General features: G+C 44.0%; 1 long non-coding RNA gene across 1 annotated transcript in view; it reads left to right on the top strand.

Moving 5' to 3' along the window:
* Positions 1–20,572, top strand: part of LOC134911648 (uncharacterized) — a 60,358-nt gene extending 39,786 nt beyond the window's left edge. Inside the window, exon 5 of the long non-coding RNA XR_010176739.1 lies at positions 19,762–20,572. This is a non-coding gene — a long non-coding RNA (uncharacterized LOC134911648). The remainder of the gene's footprint in view (positions 1–19,761) is intronic.
* Positions 20,573–21,928: the final 1,356 nt, after the last annotated feature.

Raw genomic sequence — 21,928 nt, 5'->3', positions numbered from 1 at the left:
GAGTTCTCAGCATGAAATTTGCACCTCGCTACATCGGACCCTTCAAGATTGAACAAGTCATCAATCCTGTTGCCTACAGGTTACTGTTACCATCCTTCTTGAAAATACCCAGGACATTTCATGTTTCTTTGTTGAAACCGCTAATCTTGAATCGGTTTCATTCCGCACTTCCTCCAGCTCCCAAAGTTCAGACTCAACGGGGAGTCGAGTACGAGGTGGCCAAGATTTTGGACTCACGTTTCCGTTACGGTCAGTTACAATACCTCATTGACTGGAAGGGCTATGGTCCTGAAGAACGCTCTTGGACCAATGCCTCAGACGTCCATGCTCCTGCCTTGGTCCGAAATTTCCACGCAAAGTTTCCTTTAAAGCCTAAGAAGTGTCCTGGGGCCACTCCTAAAGGGGGGGTGCTGTCACGATCCGGGTATCTGGACGCCATTACTTACCCTTCAGATGCCTCCTAAGGCTGGCTCAGCGTTCCAGGACTGGATCCCGCTGTTCCTGAGTTTCCACATGCAGAATGTCAGAGTGGTGATTTCATCAGCCGCGGCCTCCGCTGTGCCCGCGTGGTTAAATGTGCGCTTGTCAGTCTGGCGTCTCCTGTCTCCTGTGGCCGGCGTCGCCATTACTGTTTCAATTCTCACATGGATTACAAACCAAACTTCCCTCCAAGTGTCTGCATGGGCGCAGCCATCTTGGATTTTGTCATCTGATCATTTCCACCAATCTGCTGTCTGTATTGTTGATTTGCATAATTGCCTAGCCAACCCTTTCCTTGCTGCAGGTATAAGTAAGCTGTGCCTGAGCAAGGAAGGCGTCAGTGCTTTGGTTGTCTAACCTAGTTCCAGTTTGTCTCTCTCCTGTGGTTGTCTTCCAGGTTCCAGCTCCTGTCTCCAGACTTCTGCTATAGAGACCCGCACCAGCATTCCATCTGCGGTGTAGCCTGACTCTCCGATCCATTCTGGACTCACCTGTTTCCAGCTACAACAATCACCTGCTTCCAGCCCAGCTTCCAGCAGTGTACAGCTTCTCTTAAAGGGCCGGTGTCCTTTCTGCAGTTTACCACTCTCCACTGGTATTATTATTTCACCGCTCTCAAACAATCACCTGCTTCCAGCCCAGCTTCCAGCAGTGTATAGCTTCTCTTAAAGGGCCGGTGTCCTTTTCTGCAGTTTACCACTCTCCACCGGTATTATTATTTCACCGCTCTCAAACTCCAAACTTCATTATTATTTCATCGCTCTCAAGTTCGTTTATTATTTAACTGGTTCCAGCCAGTATCCACTCCGTACCAACAACAGTCTGGTTCCAGCCAGTATCCACAGCAGCCGTTTTACCTTCAGCAGCCCAGCCTTTCCTGGAACATCAGCTGGTACGATCCTGGGTTCTCTCCATTGCTACAGTCAGGCCTGGTAAGGACTTTCCAACTAGAAGATTATAAGAACTGTCTCACACTACCAGTGCCTGTGGCCCTTGCCACCCTGTAGTACCCAGGAATTGTATTTATCCTCTGTTGACTTTTATGTTTCCTTTTACTGCTGCTGTGTTACGGAGTTTGTCATAATAAACATCATTGACTTTTATCCTGGTTGTCGTGGTCACGCCTTCGGGCAGTTATTCTACATGTTACTTACATGTCTAGGGGTCTGATACAACCTCCCAGGTTCCGTTACATCTCAGCCCCTACAACTGAGGCTGCCTCCCGTCAGCTCAGGCCCTCAGTTGTGACAAATTTTACACTGGGGCAGAACCCCTGGATGGATGGACACAGCAGCCTCTTGTCAGACACAGCAACCTCTTTATGTATGGATAGAGTACCCCTGGAGGACACAGCAGCCCCTTTATGGATGAACAGAGCATCCTTGGAGGACGCAGCAGCCCCTTAATGGATGAACAGAGCACCCCTGGAGGACACATACACCCCTTGATGGACCAACAGAGCACCCCTAGATTGACAAAGCACCCCTGGATGGACACAGCAGCCCCTTGTCAGGCACAGCAGTCTCTTGATTGACAACACAGCATCCCTTTATGTACAACAAAGCACCCCTGGGGATGGACACAGCACTCATTTATATACAACAAAGCACCCCTGTGGATGGACACAGCACCCCTTTATGTACAACAAAGCACCCCTGGGGATGGACCACCTACGGTTAGGGTATCAGTTCCACAATGTGTGTATGATTATTACACTGCGGTCTGACTGGCAGTGTCACAGATAAATAATAGTATAGTACACTGGGGTATAGCACCTATATACTGTGTGTATATATATAGCTTTTATTTCTTTTACATTGGGACAGAGCACCCCTAGATTGACAGAGCACCCCTGGATCATCCCAGCAACACCATATCAGACACAGCAGCCCCTTGATGAATGGACAGAGCATCCCTGTATGGACACAGCAGCCCCTTGTCGGACACAGCAGTCCCTTTCTGGACAGACAGAGCACCCATGGAGGACACAGCAGCCCCTCTCTGGATGGACAGAGCAAACCTGGAGGACATAGCAGTACCTTTATGGACAGACAGATAAACCCTGGAGGACACAGCAGACCCTTGATGGATGGACAGAGCACCCCTGGATGGACACTGCAGCCCCTTGCCAGACACAGATTTCCCAGAACTCTTGCAATGGAGTGACATGGATCACAGTATTGTGTCTTACCATATAAAACCCACTTACTTACCATAACAAACAGTAGGGTTTTAGTTCATGAATTGATCAATGCATTTAAGATTGCTCCCAAATGTGGTCACATGCCACTTCACACCCCAAACCTGGGAATTGCAAGTGCAGTGGATTAATGTTTTTAAGTGTTTTAGTTAATTATTTAATTAACCCGGCATATGTCTGGGATCTGCAGCTGTGCTGTATACTACAGCTGCCATGCAGAACCCAGGACTCTGCATTAGGCTTCAATCTACTAAATTTGCCCCCAGACTCCTGTGAATTAGCCAGTGATAGTCTGGAGGCGGGTTTAGGAGAGGGAAGCCTAATGCTGAGTCATGGGTTCTGCATGGCTGCAGCCCCTACCGCTGGTGATTGTATTACCAGGTTTATAATTATAATGATTGAGTAGGAATTGTAGTGATATGGGTACCTTGATGTTGGGCTGCAAGATTAAATGCATTGATCAGTTCAAAAACTAAGACCCCACTGTTTGTTAGGGTGAGTGAGTTTATTATGGTGAGTATTGAGCCCTGTGATTTTTATTTGTACAGTGTGGTCACATGCCACTTTATACCCCAAAACTGGGAATGGTAAGTGTAGAGAATTATGTTTATCTCTGTGTCTCTTTCTCTCTATCTATCTAGATATATGATAGATAGTTAGAGACACCATTCTATTATATGTAGTAAATGTCCCAACTTCCCTTATATACAATGATGCTTGACAGTTTGTGAACCCTTCAGAATTTTCTATATTTCTGCTGAAATTTGGCCTAGAGCTACCTTAGATTTTCACACAAGTCCTAAAAGTAGATAAAGAGAATCTAGTCAACCAAATGAGACGAAAAAATTAGACGTGCTCATTTTTTTTTGAGGATAATAATCCAATATCACATATTTGTGAGTGGCAAAGGCATGTGAATCTTTAGGCTTAGCAGATATTTTGAAGGTGAAATTAGAGTAATTTATTTTCAATCTATGAGATGACAATCAGATATAAGTTGACAACCTGTCTTTTTAAAAGAACAGGGATCTATCAAAGGAAGTCATTCCGAGTTGATCGCATGTAGCAACTTTTTACTGCTCGTGCGATCAACTAGACGCCACCTATGGGGGAGTGTATTTTAGCATAGCAGGGCTGCGATCGCTTGTGCAGCCCTGCTATACTAAAAAAGTTTCAAGTAAAACAAGACTAGGGCTGCAGTTACTCACCCAGTGCGACGGATCCAGCGATGAAGGTGCCGATCCTGGCGTCAGACATCCGCCCTCCAAATGCCTCGACACACCTGTGTTGGACTCACCACGCCTGAAAAACGGTGAGTATCCGCCCCGGAACGCCTCCCATCTGTTCGTCTTCTTGCGATTGATTATCGCCAGGCAATGACGTGCATGCGCAATGCATCCACCGCGCATGCACATTTCCGACCCGTTCGCACCACAGCGAAGAACCACTGCGTGCGAATTGGTCGGAATGACCCACAAAGTCTGATGTTGACAACACATGTTTGTTGATGTGTATCATGCCACGGACAAAGGAAATTTGTGAGGAACTCAGAAGAAGAGCTGTTGATGATCATCAGACTGGAAAAGGTTACAAAACAATCTCTAAAGTGTTTGGACTCCACCAATCAATAGTCAGATTGTGTACGAATGGAGGAAATCCAGACCTTTATTACCATCCCCCGAATTGGTCGACCAACAAAGATCATTCCAAGAGCATAGTTTGCAAGGTCCCAAAGGAACCCAAAGTAACCTCTTAGCAACTGAAGGCCTTTCTCGCATTAGCTAATATTAATGCTCATGAGTCAACCATCAGGAGGACACTGAACAACAATAGTGTGCATGGCAAGATTGTAAGGAGAAAGACACTGCTCTTCAAAAAGAACATTGCTGCATATCTGCAGTTTCCTAAAGATCACCTGGACAAGCCAGAAGGCTATTGGAACAATGTTTTGTGGACAAAATAGAGCTTTTTAGATTAAATGAGAAGTGTTATGTTTGGAGAACGGAGAACACTGCATTCCAGCATAAAAACCTTATACCATCTGTGAAACACTGTGGTAATGGTATCATGGTTTGGGCCTGTTTTGATGCATCTGGCCCAGGACGACTTGCCATCATTGATGGGACAATGAATTTTGAATTATACTAGAATATTCTAAAGGAAAATGTCAGGACATCTTTTCATGAGCTGCATCTCAAGAGATGTCTTGCTGTTTCATGCAGCAAGACAACGGCCCAAAGCACACAAGTCATTCGACCAAAGAATGGTTAAAGAAGAACAATTACCGGAAATGTTTACATGCAGTTATTGCTACACAAGGGAATTCATACCAGATATTGAAAGCAAAGGTTCACATACTTTTGACACTCACCGATATGTGATATTGGATCATTTTCCTCAATTAAAAAATGAGCATGTCTAATTTTTTTTTGTTCATGTGTTTGATTTGGTTGTCTTTTTCCACTTTTAGGAATTGTCTTTATCCACTTTTAGGAATTATGTGAAAATTTGAAGAAGATTCAGGTCAATTTTGAGCAAAAATATAGAAAATTCTACAGAGTTCACAAACTTTCAAGCACCACTGTATATGATGTTGTTTCTTTCCCACTCCCAGCACCTTATCATCTCTGCTGTGATAATATATTTTAATTATCTTCTCCCTACCTCACCACTCAAACAATATATTTAATGACCTTCTCCCCCCTAAACTTTCTTCAGGCTGCACCTGCTCTGATCTACCACGCATAATAAAACTCTCCTCTAGTCTCCAAACCTTCAATCATTCCATGAAAACTCACCTCTTTATGCAAACTTATAAAATTCTGGAACCACCCACATAACCTACATACTCTTTACTATCTAATTGCATCCCCACTGTACAGTCCACACATATCCTCACATGTTTTTTCATTCACTTTCACATCCTCCTGACCTCAGGCCAACATCATCACTGATGCCACCAGATGAAGGGAGTGGGCAAGCAAACAGGTACAGGAAGGTAATGCAGGCAGATGCAGGCATTGTGATGATTCTACTTCTCTTCAGGCTCCTCTGCCTTTGATAGTGCTTTATTTATTGTGTGTTTCTTTGCCAGCAGCAGCTCTCTTAGCAGCTGCTGTGCTGCTGCTAAGAATGCAATTGTTGGTGATGGCGGAAGAGCCTGGAGAGAAGTGAAATCATCACTGAAAAGCAGCTCTGGATGGGAGGGAGGGGCTGCGAGAAGCGGGCCTGTAGGTACTCACCACCTGCCCCCTCCTTAATCTGGCACTGGAGATGTCAAATAATAATAGTGCAACCAAAAAGCAATAAGTATTACTATATATAAACTAGTGATGTGTACCGGACATTTTTCGGCTTTTGTGTTTTGGTTTTGGATTCGGTTCTGCGGCATTGCTTTGGATTCGGACGCGTTTTGGCAAAACCTCCCTGAAATTTTTTTGTCGGATTCGGGTGTGTTTTGGAGTCGGGTGTTTTTTTTTTACAAAAAACCCTCAAAAACAGCTTAAATCATAGAATTTGGGGGTAATTTTTATCCCATAGTATTATGAACCTCAAAAACCATAATTTCCACTCATTTCCAGTCTATTCTGAACACCTCACACCTCACAATATTATTTTTAGTCCTAAAATTTGCACCGAGGTCGCTGGATGACTAAGCTAAGCGACCCAAGTGGGCGGCACAAACACCTGGCCCATCTAGCAGTGGCACTGCAGTGTCAGACAGGATGGCACTTCAAAAAATAGTCCCCAAACAGCACATGATGGAAAGAAAAAAAGAGGTGCACCAAGGTCGCTGGATGGCTAATCTAAGTGACCCAAGTGGCCGACACAAACACCTGGCCCATCTAAGAGTGGCACTGCAGTGTCAGACAGGATGGCAGATTAAAAAAATAGTCCCCAAACAGCACATGATGCAAAGAAAAAAAGAGGCGCAATGAGGTAGCTGTGTGACTAAGCTAAGCGACCCAAGTGGCCGACACAAACACCTGGCCCATCTAGGAGTGGCACTGCAGTGTCAGACAGGATGGCACTTCAAAAAATAGTCCCCAAACAGCACATGATGCAAAGAAAAAAATAGGTGCACCAAGGTAGCTGTGTGGCTAAGCAAAGCGACCCAAATGGCCGACACAAACACCTTGCCCATCTAGGAGTGGCACTGCAGTGTCAGACAGGATGGCAGATTAAAAAATAGTCCCCAAACAGCACATGATGCAAAGAAAAAAAGAGGCGCAATGAGGCAGCTGTGTGACTAAGCTAAGCGACCCAAGTGGCCGACACAAACACCTGGCCCATCTAGGAGTGGCACTGCAGTGTCAGACAGGATGGCACTTCAAAAAAATAGTCCCCAAACAGCACATGATGCAAAGAAAAAAAGAGGTGCAATGAGGTAGCTGTGTGACTAAGCTAAGCGACCCAAGTGGCCGACACAAACACCTGGCCCATCTAAGAGTGGCACTGCAGTGTCAGACAGGATGGCAGATTAAAAAAATAGTCCCCAAACAGCACATGATGCAAAGAAAAAAAGAGGCGCAATGAGGTAGCTGTGTGACTAAGCTAAGCGACCCAAGTGGCCGACACAAACACCTGGCCCATCTAGGAGTGGCACTGCAGTGTCAGCCAGGATGGCAGATTAAAAAAATAGTCCCCAAACAGCACATGATGCAAAGAAAAAAAGAGGCGCAATGAGGTAGCTGTGTGACTAAGCTAAGCGACCCAAGTGGCCGACACAAACACCTGGCCCATCTAGGAGTGGCACTGCAGTGTCAGACAGGATGGCACTTCAAAAAATAGTCCCCAAACAGCACATGATGCAAAGAAAAAAATAGGTGCACCAAGGTAGCTGTGTGGCTAAGCAAAGCGACCCAAATGGCCGACACAAACACCTGGCCCATCTAGGAGTGGCACTGCAGTGTCAGACAGGATGGCAGATTAAAAAAATAGTCCCCAAACAGCACATGATGCAAAGAAAAAAAAGGCGCAATGAGGCAGCTGTGTGACTAAGCTAAGCGACCCAAGTGGCCGTCACAAACACCTGGCCCATCTAGGAGTGGCACTGCAGTGTCAGACAGGATGGCACTTCAAAAAAATAGTCCCCAAACAGCACATGATGCAAAGAAAAAAAGAGGTGCAATGAGGTAGCTGTGTGACTAAGCTAAGCGACCCAAGTGGCCGACACAAACACCTGGCCCATCTAGGAGTGGCACTGCAGTGTCAGACAGGATGGCACTTCAAAAAATAGTCCCCAAACAGCACATGATGCAAAGAAAAATGAAAGAAAAAAGAGGTTCAAGATGGAATTGTCCTTGGGCCCTCCCACCCACCCTTATGTTGTATAACCAGGACATGCACACTTTAACAAACCCATCATTTCAGCGACAGGGTCTGCCACATGACTGTGACTGAAATGACTGGTTGGTTTGGGCCCCCACCAAAAAAGAAGCAATCAATCTCTCCTTGCACAATCTGGCTCTACAGAGGCAAGATGTCCACCTCCTCCTCATCGTCCGATTCCTCACCCCTTTCACTGTGTACTTCCCCCTCCTCACAGATTATTAATTCGTCCCCACTGGAATCCACCAGCTCAGGTCCCTGTGTACTTTCTGGAGGCAATTGCTGGTGAATGTCTCCACGGAGGAATTGATTATAATTCATTTTGATGAACATCATCTTCTCCACATTTTCTGGAAGTAACCTCGTACGCCGATTGCTGACAAGGTGAGCGGCTGCACTAAACACTCTTTCGGAGTACACACTGGAGGGGGGGCAACTTAGGTAAAATAAAGCCAGTTTCTGCAAGGGCCTCCAAATTGCCTCTTTTTCCTGCCAGTACACATACGAGCTGTCTGACGTGCCTACTTGGATGCGGTCACTCATATAATCCTCCACCATTCTTTCAATGGTGACAGAATCATATTCAGTGACAGTAGACGACATGTCAGTAATCGTTGGCAGGTCCTTCAGTCCGGACGAGATGTCAGCACTCGCTCCAGACTGCCCTGCATCACCGCCAGCGGGTGGGCTCGGAATTCTTAGCCTTTTCCTCGCAGCCCCAGTTGCGTGAGAATGTGAAGGAGGAGCTGTTGACGGGTCACGTTCCGCTTGACTTGACAATTTTCTCACCAGCAGGTCTTTGAATCCCTGCAGACTTGTGTCTGCCGGAAAGAGAGATACAACGTAGGTTTTATATCTAGGATCGAGCATGGCGGCCAAAATGGTGTGCTCTGATTTCAACAGATTGACCACCCATGAATCCTGGTTAAGCGAATTAAGGGCTCCATCCACAAGTCCCACATGCCTAGCGGAATCGCTCTGTTTTAGATCCTCCTTCAATCTCTCCATCTTCTTCTGCAAAAGCCTGATGAGGGGAATGACCTGACTCAGGCTGGCAGTGTCTGAACTGACTTCACGTGTGGCAAGTTCAAAGGGTTGCAGAACCTTGCACAACATTGAAATCAGTCTCCACTGCGCTTGAGTCAGGTGCATTCCCCCTCCTTTGCCTATATCGTAGGTAGCTGTATAGGCTTGAATGGCCTTTTGCTGCTCCTCCATCCTCTGAAGCATATAGAGGGTTGAATTCCACCTCGTTACCACCTCTTGCTTCAGATGATGGCAGGGCAGGTTCAGGACTGTTTGCTGGTGCTCCAGTCTTCGGCACGCGGTGGCTGAATGCCGAAAGTGGCCCGCAATTCTTTGGGCCACCGACAGCATCTCTTGCACGCCCCTGTCATTTTTTAAATAATTCTGCACCACCAAATTCAACGTATGTGCAAAACATGGGACGTGCTGGAATTTGCCCACATGTAATGCGCGCACAATATTGGTGGCGTTGTCCGATGTCACAAATCCCCAGGAGAGTCCAATTGGGGTAAGCCATTCTGCGATGATGTTCCTCAGTTTCCGTAAGAGGTTGTCAGCTGTGTGCCTCTTATGGAAACCGGTGATACAAAGCGTAGCCTGCCTAGGAACGAGTTGGCGTTTGCGGGATGCTGCTACTGGTGCCGCCGCTGCTGTTCTTGCTGCGGGAGGCAATACATCTATCCAGTGGGCTGTCACAGTCATATAGTCCTGAGTCTGCCCTGCTCCACTTGTCCACATGTCCATGGTTAAGTGGACATTGGGTACAACTGCATTTTTTAGGACACTGGTGACTCTTTTTCTGACGTCTGTGTACATTTTCGGTATCGCCTGCCTAGAAAAATGGAACCTAGATGGTATTTGGTACCGGGGACACAGTACCTCAATCAATACTCTAGTTCCCTGTGAATTAACGGTGGATACCGGAACCACGTTTTTCACCACCCAGGCTGCGAAGGCCTGAGTTATCCGCTTTGCAGCAGGATGACTGCTGTGATATTTCATCTTCCTCGCAAAGGACTGTTGGACAGTCAATTGCTTACCGGAAGTAGTACAAGTGGTCTTCCGACTTCCCCTCTGGGATGACGATCGACTCCCAGCAGCAACAACAGCAGCGCCAGCAGCAGTAGGCGTTACACTCAAGGATGCATCGGAGGAATCCCAGGCAGGAGAGGACTCGTCAGACTTGACAGTGACATGGCCTGCAGGACTATTTGCTTTACTGTCTAAGGAGGAAATTGACACTGAGGGAGTTGGTGGTGTGGTTTGCAGGAGCTTGGTTACAAGAGGAAGGGATTTAGTTGGCAGTGGACGGCTTCCGCTGTCACCCAAAGTTTTTGAACTTGTCAATGACTTCTGATGAATGCGCTCCAGGTGACGTATAAGGGATGATGTTCCGAGGTGGTTACCTTGTCCTTACCCCTACTTATTACTGCTTGACAAAGGCAACACATGGCTTGACACCAGTTGTCCGCATTTCTGTTGAAATAATTCCACACTGAAGAGGTGATTTTTTTTTGTAATTTGACCAGGCATGTCAATGACCATATTCGTCCCACGGACAACAGGTGTCTCCCCGGGTGCCTGACTTAAGCAAACCACCTCACCATCAGAATCCTCCTTGTCAATTTCCTCCCCAGCGCCAGCAACACCCATATCCTCATCCTGGTGTACTTCAACAGTGACATCTTCAATTTGACTATCAGGAACTGGACTGCGGGTACTCCTTCCAGCACTTGCAGGGAGAGTGCAAATGGTGGAAGGTGCCACCTCTTCCCGTCCAGTGTTGGGAAGGTCAGGCATCGCAACCGACACAATTGGACTCTCCTTGGGGATTTGTGATTTAGAAGAACGCACAGTTCTTTGCTGTGCTTTTGCCAGCTTAAGTCTTTTCATTTTTCTAGTGGGAGGATGAGTGTTTCCATCCTCATGTGAAGCTGACCCACTAGTCATGAGGAACATAGGAGAGGGCCTCAGCCGTTCCTTGCCACTCCGTGTCATAAATGGCATATTGGCAAGTTTACGCATCTCCTCAGACGATTTTAATTTTGATTTTTGGGTCATTTTACTGAACTTTTGTTTTTTGGATTTTACATGCTCTCTACTATGACATTGGGCATCAGCCTTGGCAGACGACGTTGATGGCATTTCATCATCTCGGCTATGACTAGTGGCAGCAGCTTCAGCATGAGGTGGAAGTGGATCTTGATCTTTCCCTATTTTACCCTCCACATTTTTGTAAATTTTTGTAAATGCACCACAGGTATGGATGGATAGTATACTTGATGACACAGAGGTAGGTAGAGCAGTGGCCTACTGTACCGTACTGCTATATATTATATACTGGTGGTCAGAAAAATTATGCACTGTCCTACTACTATATATATACTGTACACAAAAACTTAAATGCACCACAGGTATGGATGGATAGTATACTTGACGACACAGAGGTAGGTAGAGCAGTGGACTACTGTACCGTACTGTTTTATATTATATACTGGTGGTAAGCAAAATTATGCACTGTCCTACTACTATATATATACTGCGCACAAAAACTTAAATGCACCACAGGTATGGATGGATAGTATACTTGACGACACAGAGGTAGGTAGAGCAGTGGACTACTGTACCGTACTGCTATATATTATATACTGGTGGTCAGCAAAATTATGCAATGTCCTACTACTGTATATATATACTGCGCACAAAAACTTAAATGCACCACAGGTATGGATGGATAGTATACCTGACGACACAGAGGTAGGTAGAGCGGTGGACTACTGTACCGTACTGCTATATATTATATACTGGTGGTCAGCAAAATTATGCACTGTCCTACTACTATATACTGTATATACTGTGCACAAAAACTTAAATGCACCACAGGTATGGATGGATAGTATACTTGACGACACAGAGGTAGGCAGAGCAGTGGACTACTGTACCGTACTGCTATATATTATATACTGGTGGTCAGCAAAATTATGCACTGTCCTACTACTATATATATACTGCGCACAAAAACTTAAATGCACCACAGGTATGGATGGATAGTATACTTGACGACACAGAGGTAGGTAGAGCAGTGGACTACTGTACCGTACTACTATATATTATATACTGGTGGTCAGTAAAATTATGCACTGTCCTACTACTATCTATATACTGCGCACAAAAACTTAAATGCACCACAGGTATGGATGGATAGTATACTTGACGACACAGAGGTAGGTAGAGCAGTGGACTACTGTACCGTACTACTATTTATTATATACTGGTGGTCAGCAAAATTATGCACTGTCCTACTACTATATATATACTGCGCACAAAAACTTAAATGCACCACAGGTATGGATGGATAGTATACTTGACGACACAGAGGTAGGTAGAGCAGTGGCCTACTGTACCGTACTGCTATATATTATATACTGGTGGTCAGCAAAATTATGCACTGTCCTACTACTATATATATACTGTGCACAAAAACTTAAATGCACCACAGGTATGGATGGATAGTATACCTGACGACACAGAGGTAGGTAGAGCAGTGGACTACTGTACCGTACTACTATTTATTATATACTGGTGGTCAGCAAAATTATGCACTGTCCTACTACTATATATATACTGCGCACAAAAACTTAAATGCACCACAGGTATGGATGGATAGTATACTTGACTACACAGAGGTAGGTAGAGCAGTGGACTACTGTACCGTACTGATATAATTCTGGTGGTCACTGGTCAGCAAAATTCTGCACTGTCCTCCTACTATATACTACAATGCAGCACAGATATGGAGCGTTTTTCAGGCTGAGAACGTATAATACTGGTGGTCACTGGTCAGCAAAACTCTGCACTGTCCTCCTACTATATAATACTGGTGGTCCCCAGTCCCCACCATAAAGCACACTGAGCACAGATATTTGCAGCACACTGAGCACAGATATGGAGCGTTTTTCAGGCAGAGAACGTATAATACTGGTAGTCACTGCTCAGCAAAACTCTGCACTTTCCTCCTACTATATAATACTGGTTGTCCCCAGTCCCCACAATAAAGCACACTGAGCACAGATATTTGCAGCACACTGAGCACAGATATGGAGCGTTTTTCAGGCAGAGAACGTAGATATTTGCAGCACACTGAGCACAGATATTTGCAGCACACTGAGCACAGATATTTGCAGCACACTGAACACAGAAACTGAGAGAACGCCAGCCACGTCCTCTCACTATCATCTCCAAAGCACGAGTGAAAAATGGCGGCAACGCGCGGCTCCTTATAAAGAATACGAATCTCGTGAGAATCCGACAGCGGGATGATGACGTTCAGGCGCGCTCGGGTTAACCGAGCAAGGCTCGAAGATCCGAGTCTGCTCGGAACCGTGCAAAAATGGGTGAAATTCGGGGGGGTTCGGATCCCGAGGAACCGAACCCGCTCATCACTAATATAAACACTGCATGTTAAAAATGGACAACATGCTTTTAAATAAATAATTTTGCCATCCACTTTTAACAAATATTAAGGGCATCTATGGGCAGAGTCAGTAGAGGCCATAGTCTTTAATATAGTGACTATTGCAGTAGGCTGATAGAAAGAGACCGCCGGTCACAATAACAACGCCAAGATCCCAACCCTTGAATGTTGCGCCAGACGGCATACCAACCAACAGGGACCATTCCCACTCAGGGAATTCCAGGGACCATTCCACACCCATAGAGCGGGAAAAGAACCTGAGCCGGCTGCATGGTGAGCTTAGCAAGCCCACAAGGGGCTTTTTCACGCTCCCCCCCCCCCCCCCCCCCCTTCCCGCCGGCCATCCAACCCAAGTTTAAGTTGAAGTAGCAGATTATTATCTATGTCCTATTTGGACAGTCATTATGGAAGTCCTGTTTAGCCTTCCCTGCCTGGTTTCCTTTTTAGAATATTGGATGTTGCAGCGTGCTGGTTGAATACATTAACAAATACTTTAAAGCATGAGTTGTTTAAGTGAGCTATTATACGGACACTGGGTCTAATTCAGGGTTGGTCGCAAGATCTTTCTCTAATGGGCAAAATCATGTGCACTGGAGGTGGGGCAGATATAACATATGCAGAGAAAGTTAGATTTGGGTGAGTTATATTGTTTCTGTGCAGGGTAAATAATGGCTGCTTTATTTTTACACTGCAATTTAGATTTCAGTTTGAACACACCCCACCAAAATCTAACGCTCTCTGCACATGTTACATCTGCACAACCTGCACTGCACATGGTTTTGCAAATTATGGAAAGATTTTGCTTTTGCGATCAACCCTGAATTAGTGTTTCAGATGTAAGAAATGAAGACAGATACTGCACGCTAGTTCCAAGTAACCATGTTGTACAAGAACAGTTGAACACAGGAAACCACACCGCCATCACAAGCAGCTACATCTAGAAAACTCACATGGCACCACTAGGTGGGGCCAAATGCATAAGACTAACATTACACAAACATCTCCCTTTTTATATATATATATATATATATATATATATGCTGCAGGTATAACATAACTACAGTAACAATGCTAACAATGTCCTCCATTACTTTTTGTTTATTTTGAAACTATAAATCAAGTCTGTCAGGTGGCCATTACTGATGTCCACTACGAGTATAGACTGGACTTTGTTGAGCCAGAGTTGAATTTCGCTGGGCAGGAGTCTATATAACTCTAGCGGGTGATAATGATGGACTGCCATCCGGAATGCTTGCATGTTCCATGTTCTCTTTTTCTCTATATTCAGTTATAACAATCTGTGGCCTTTCAGATTCCTGATGCAGCTCCATACTCAGGCTAGGAACGGCATGCCCAACATTCTCATGTAGAATTGGCCATTCAGCTACACGAAAATCCACACAATTGCATCTGTACAAATTACCTTCCATATCCACAAGATATGAGAGTGGTGTAACCTTGCGCACACAGGTAGCAAGTCTCCAATGGCCTGTGCGATCTCCAGGAAGGGGCTTCATGCGAATTGGCTCACCAATAGTAAGTTCAGGCAACTCCTATGCAGATTTATCATACCCAACATAGAAATCCATCACTGAGCGGCTATCCACATTGTACCCATGCGACGTGCCTGTGCATTGCGGTGCATATGCATGCGCAGTTTTGACCAGCGACTATTCGAACGCAAGACTGCAAAAAACTCTAGCGAGCGAACAGGTCTGAATTAGGCCCAAAGTACTTAATATCACTTTGCATATTAGGCCAGTACAATGTATCTCTTGCTTGTCTGTAGCATGCATCAACTCCAAGATGGCTGGAGTGTATGCGTGCCAGTATTTTTTATCTCAAGTTTTTTGGTATGATGACTCTTGGTACCTTGTACAAAATGCCATTCTGTATGCTGAGCTCATCTCTAAATGACCAATAGTGCCTCACAATGATTGTGTCCCTTCTTTTGAATCTGGCCATCCAGCCAGTACAATAGACTTCAAAATCTGCAGGCTCTCATCAGTCATGGTGTGCTGCTGAACCTGCTGCAGTCGCTGATCAGTGATATTCAGATAATCTGCCTGGTTAATCTGTGCAACGTCAGTCATTACCTGATGCATGGTGCACAGTGTGATAACTCTGAGCTGCTCCAGAACCCCCATCCATAGCTATTACTCTACTGAGAGTGTCACTGATATACATCTCGGGGCCTGGCTTGTAAGTGACACAGAGATTATAATGCTGTAATGTTAACATCATACCCTGAAGTCTTTTAGGTGCACAAAGAAAGGTTTTTTTTTAAAGATGGCAATTAGCGGCTTATGATCAGTTTCCACTGTGATTACATCCCGGCCGCATAGAAAATAATGAAAACGTGAACAAGCAAAGACAATGCTCAAGCACTCCTTTTCAATTTGTGCACAATTCTGCTCAGTTGGAGTCAATGCTCTTAAAGCAAATGCAACTGGTTGTCCTCCTTGCATCAGGCAACATCCCAGTCTGGTTTTACTCGAATAACTCTGTATAGTGACTGGCTTGGTAAGATCATAATACTTCAGCACAGGTGTAACTATGACCAAATGCTTTATTTCCTCCACAGCCTTATCATGCTTTGGAAGCCAGTGCCATATCGAGTCTCTGTCCAGTAGCCTGTGCAGGGGTTCAGATACCTCCTGATAGGCGAGGCATAAATTTGGCCACATATGTCACAAACCCAATCAGAAGTTGCATGGACTTTACATCAGTGGGCTTTGGCATTTCCAATACAGCTCTAACTTTTTATTGGTCAACTTTCAAACCTTCAGAGGACAGGATATGACCATGAAAATGAAGCTCTTTCAACTTAAATTGCAGTTTCTTCACACTAAATCTTAAATTCACTTGTCTGCAATGATCCAACAGCGCTAGCAACTTGCGGTCATGATCAGCCTCTGCTTCCTTTTTTGTCTCGCCACAGCCAACCACAAGAATATCATCTGCTATCGGCTCAATGCCGCTAAGTCCAATCAGCAATTCATGTTGTTTTCACTGGTAAACTTCAGGTGCTTTGGAAGCTCCAAAAGTAAGTTTAAGCCATCTCTTCCTACCCCATGGGGTCCAAAAGGTTGTCTTATAGCTGCTTTTTCATCCAGTTTACATTGCAGAAATGCATCACATGCATCAACCAGAGTAAAGACTTTTGCTTTGGGTAGCTTATATAAAACATCCTCCAATGTTGGCATAATATAATGAAATCTTCGCAGTGCTTGATTTAAAAATGTAGGATCAATGCAGATTCTTAACTTGTCAGGCTTTGCCACAATGACCATATTGCTAATCCAGTCAGTTGGTTCAGTCACAAGTGCAATGTGCCCATCTGCTTCATACTGTTCAAGCAAAGCTTTCACTGTTGGCTTGAGGGCTATAGGCATATTGCGTGGAGCACACTGGAATGGCGGAACACTTAGATCAAGTTCAAATTGTACTTTACCAGGAACAGACTTCACTGGATCCTTGAATACATCATCATAGGCCTCTAATATTTGCTCTTTCCTCAATGGTCCAGACAAATCATGTTCCATCTTATGTAGCTCAAAAGGAATAGTAAATTGCATCAACCCCAAATGCTCACATGTGGAACCTGACAATAATGGTTTCTGGTGGGCCTCTACAATTTAAAAAGTAAGTATGTGGGTACGTCCACTAACAAAGCATTCTGTTCTGAACCATCCCAATGATTTTATCAGCTCTCCAGAATAGAGCTTCAGTTTAGTGTCACTTGGCAGTAATGGAACTCTAGGAGCCAATTTCATCTTATCTTCCAGACTCATAACATCACATTTTGCCCCTGAGTCTAAATGACATGGTTGCCTCTTATTATTCAAAGTCAGATGTGCAAACCACTTTTGGCCTTCTGATCTTATGGTCCCAATACATTCTGTTGAATATATCACTTTAGCGCTATGGGTATCAGCTCCATGTGTTTCATCTATTATGTGTACTTTCCCTGCTTTATTCCAGCTCTTGCTTGATAAGCACATTTTAGCAAAATGACTGGCAATAACACATGATCTACAGGTTTTCCCAAATGCCGGGCACTGATCTTTTCCTAGCCTATGTCTATTGCCACAGTATTTACAGGCTGTATACTTGGCTGCTGGTGAGTTCTGTTGCCGATTTTTACACTTTGGGCTATCCAGAAAATCCCCCCTGCTGTGCTGTTGTCTGTCTGTAACATTGACATGATCACTCTGTCTATCTATTGCTCTGATTCTCTGGTCAGTGAGCTCTGCTGTGTGACATATTTCAATAGCTGCTGACAGATCTAAATTCCACTCTCTTAAGAGACGGCGGCGAGTGTTTTCACAATTTATGCCCAATACTAATTTATCTTGCAGAAGTTCATCTTTTAATGTGCCATACTCACAGGTTGCTGCCTTTTCTCTCAGCCGGGTAACAAAATTATTAACGAATTCAACTTCCTCTTATTAAAATATACATTTCATGAATCACATTTTTTGCAGGCTTAAAGTATGCCTCCAATGTATCCAGGATTGCTTTTACATATGTTTGTTCCTGCGCAGAAAGACTCAGATAGTGCTTATAAACATGAAAACATTCGCTGCCCATCACTCCCCCCAGTGTGGCTGCTTGTACCTCAGCTGCTTTATCATTAAGGCCTGTGGCTAAAGAAAAATCTTCAAACTCAGCTCTAAAGTTCTCCAAGTTGATGCACAAATTGCCACTCATCTGCATTCCATAAGGTGGAGGAATATTGTTAACAGGTGCCATGTTGATGTACTCCCACTCCAGAGAAGGCAGAAAACACAATGGGGATTCAATCCACTTGATTTCTATGCAATCCTTCTCCTTTGTTTGTCACTGTAGGTCTTCTCCTAAGCTTGAGCTGCTGCTCTGCCAATAATCAGCATCATTTGTGGGCTCAGGAACTTTTGACACCATGTTTCAGATGTATTAAATGAAGACAGACACTGCATGCTAGTTCCAATTAGCCATGTTGTACACGAACAGTTGAACACAGGAAACCACACCGCCATCACAAGCAGCTACTGTACATATAGAAAACTCACATGGCACCACTAGGATGCCGACATCGGAATCCCAACACTAATTGGAATGCCAATGCTGGCATCCCAACACCAGTTAAAATGCTGGCGCCAGAATCCTGATCGAGCCAGCGCCATACTGCTAAGCCACGGATGGCAGGACTTAGGTTTAGGTTGCATGGGGGGGGTCTAGGGTTAGGCTGCAGGGGTGGAAGGGTGAGGATTAGATTGCACGGGTGGGATGGTTAGGTTTAGGCATCCCCTGGGAAGGTTAGGGTTAGGCTGCAGGGATGGGGGGTTAGGTTTAGGCTGTGGGGAGGGGTGATTAGGGTTAGGCACCACTGGGGAGGATTATGGTTAGGGTGCCGAGGGATGAGTGTTAGGGTCAGAATGCAGGAAAGTGGTTTAGGATGAAGGAGGGGGGGGGGGGAGATCAGGTTTATCTTACATTTTGGTAAACTGTTGGGATTTTGACCCCTGGGATGCCGCTGTCAGTATACTGACAACCGGGCATCTCGGGCACCAGGATATCATATGTATTACGTTTCTTGTCCTGATTGTCTGACTTCATTGTTTTTGATACTGTACATTACGTTTTGCAGACAGTAAGATGTATGAGGACACTGAGGAAATTCTCTCAACTTGGTTAAAGCATATTTTGACTCAATGGCCTAGTATGTAGGTACTCTGCAGCAGGGGTAGCCAACCCTGGTCCTCGAGAGCTACCAACAGTTAACGTTTCCAGGTCTCCTCACTGAATCACAAGTTAAGTAATTAGCTCCATCTGTGGATCTTTTAAAATGTGTCAGTGAGTAATCACTGCATCTGTGCACCTGCTAGGTTAGCTTGAAAACATGAACTGTTGGTAGCTCTTGGGGACCAGGGTTGGCTACAACTGCTCTATAGTAAGTCATATGGAAAGCTTTAGTCAGTGAACTTCTAGTATAATACTCTACCTGCAGGTCAAGTAAGTGCACTGAATCTCTGGTTTAGCTTTAGCATGTTGGATATGGAACAGGCTAGTTAAAGTTATTGACAAATGTATCTCAAGTTCTTTAAGGCATCATTTGTCTTAGTGAATTAGTAGACAAGCCATGGTAGAGGCCCTGATTCAAATTACATATACTGTATGGTCTTTTTTGGACCAAGCCATTATTAATTGCTAGTGACTAATAGCCAAGTTCTGTACAAGCACTGTTGACAGAGGCCTTATATTTCAGGTTGTTGGATATCTAAGCATTCATTTTGTGAACATTGAGAATATTCTTTACAGCCAGAAAATTATATGTGATGTCCTGCCCAAGCAACTTATCAACAATAAAGAGGACTATTGGGTAGAAATACCAAAGTGACCTGTATTATAGTATGATCTGCGGAACTTAGGGTACATAGTAAATTCACAATCTAAATTTAAATACAAGTATTAATTTGTTTTACCAAAATCTAAATGTTTAAATTGGGCTTATTCTGTGATGTACATATCTCTCTTCAAGGATACAAATAGCAAGTTTTTGCAGACACAAATATATTGTCCTGATTTTAGCATATGTCTGTCCCATGCTGAGTCAGATGGCTGGATCTGTCTTTCTGTGAAATAGGGCACTTTGGGGTATGAACTGGACAGTGAAATTGCATGTAACCACCCTGACTTTTGGGAATGTCACAGGAATGGCAGGCGCTCAATGCAATTCTAAATCTTACTTATGGGGAATGGAATTCTGGTTCAGCCTCTCTCCTACACCTATCATGGGACTTGGGCAAGTGCAGATGCTAATGATGTAAGCTGCAGAAACTGGCATAAAATCAATGGGCAGTTTGGGATTCCACTTACTCACACATGAACCTCTACATTAGTTGAACAGATTCTTGCATTAGCACAAGACAGCAAATCGGGCCACCCACAACTGCTGCCACTTTGCAACCCCATAATGCAAATATCTATTAAGCTGATTTATGATTTTAATGATTTTATAATTCGCAATGTCTTACATTTATACTAATAACTACTTCATCTCAATAAACACACAATGTCAAAACATTTGTGAAAGAGTGAAAGGTGCATACTGTATGCATCAGTTTTCTGGTCCCATTTTTGAGTGCAGACCCTTACTTTACTTAAGCTACTGTACACGCACATGTCCACTGTCTCCTGATTTTTGCCTCTTCAGACATTGGGTTCTATGCACTAAGCCTTGGACAAAAATAAAATGGACAGAGATAAAGTACCATCCAATCAGCTCCTAACTGCCATTTTACAGTCTGTGTTTGAAAAATGGCAGTTAGGAGAAGGGAGTTCCAATGTAAACGGACAATAAAAAGGTTGACCCCATATGGTCGATATGCATTAGGTCAACACTGACAAAAGGTCAATAGGGAGAAAAGGTCATCCTGTGAAATGTTGACACTGGAAAAGGTCAACAGGTTTAAATGATCAACACATGTCAAAACAACTTTTAAAGGGTCTTTTGCATTTTTACGCCTTTTTCATACTTTACCATCCATGGGGACTACGACTGGGAATAGTAACCTGTGCCGAGCCCAGCGGTAGAGGATCAAGGCACCTTGCCTGCAGCATGGTAAGTGAAGTGAGCCATGCAAGGGGACGTGATGCACTAATTGGGGTACCTTGTGCTCTGACGGTAAAAAATGACACAAATATTTTAAAATATGTTGTGTTAATCATTTTAGTGTCAACCATTTCCCGTGTCAACATTTTCATGTGTTGACATTTTATACCTATCAACCTTTTTCCTGTGTCGACCTTTCATAGGTCGACCTTTTGTCCATGTTGACCTTTTGTCTGTGACGACCTAATGCACGTCAACCATATGGGGACCACATATTGACTGTCACACATAGACATTGTAGACTTTCTATACCACACCCAGGAACCATAAATACATTTTCATCAGTCTTGGAAGAATCAATCAGGAGGGTATTTTTGACCAATACAGTTTTATGCAAAGACTTACAACAGAAAATGTCTATTAAAATAATAAAATGTGAAATGTGTATACTTAAAGAGACTTTCTGTTCAAAATATAGTGATGCTGAACTTCATAATCTTTGAATAGTATAAATTGCTTCAGATGGAATAATAACTCTGTTGTCTCATTTGTACATTCAGAAGGGTCTGCTAAATATAGATTGCTGCTGAATTTTTTTACTATTAAATGCGTGAAATGCTATGTGGTGGCCTCATTAACTCTCAACATTCCATAATATATGTGGTGCATTAACTTTAGAAAATCAATTATTATATTCACAGGATTGCTTTAGAAACTTTTCTAAAGATAATTATTATTCTTATGAATAGAAGAGAGAATCTTTCATAATAATAAAATATACATTAAAACTGTATCACTAATCTACTGTATGTATGTGATC

This window comes from Pseudophryne corroboree, chromosome 4 (genome assembly GCF_028390025.1).
Source record: "Pseudophryne corroboree isolate aPseCor3 chromosome 4, aPseCor3.hap2, whole genome shotgun sequence".
In the NCBI taxonomy this organism is placed as follows: Eukaryota; Metazoa; Chordata; class Amphibia; order Anura; family Myobatrachidae; genus Pseudophryne; species Pseudophryne corroboree.
Note: the sequence above shows the minus strand (reverse complement) of the source record. Positions and strands in the feature narration are given on the sequence as shown.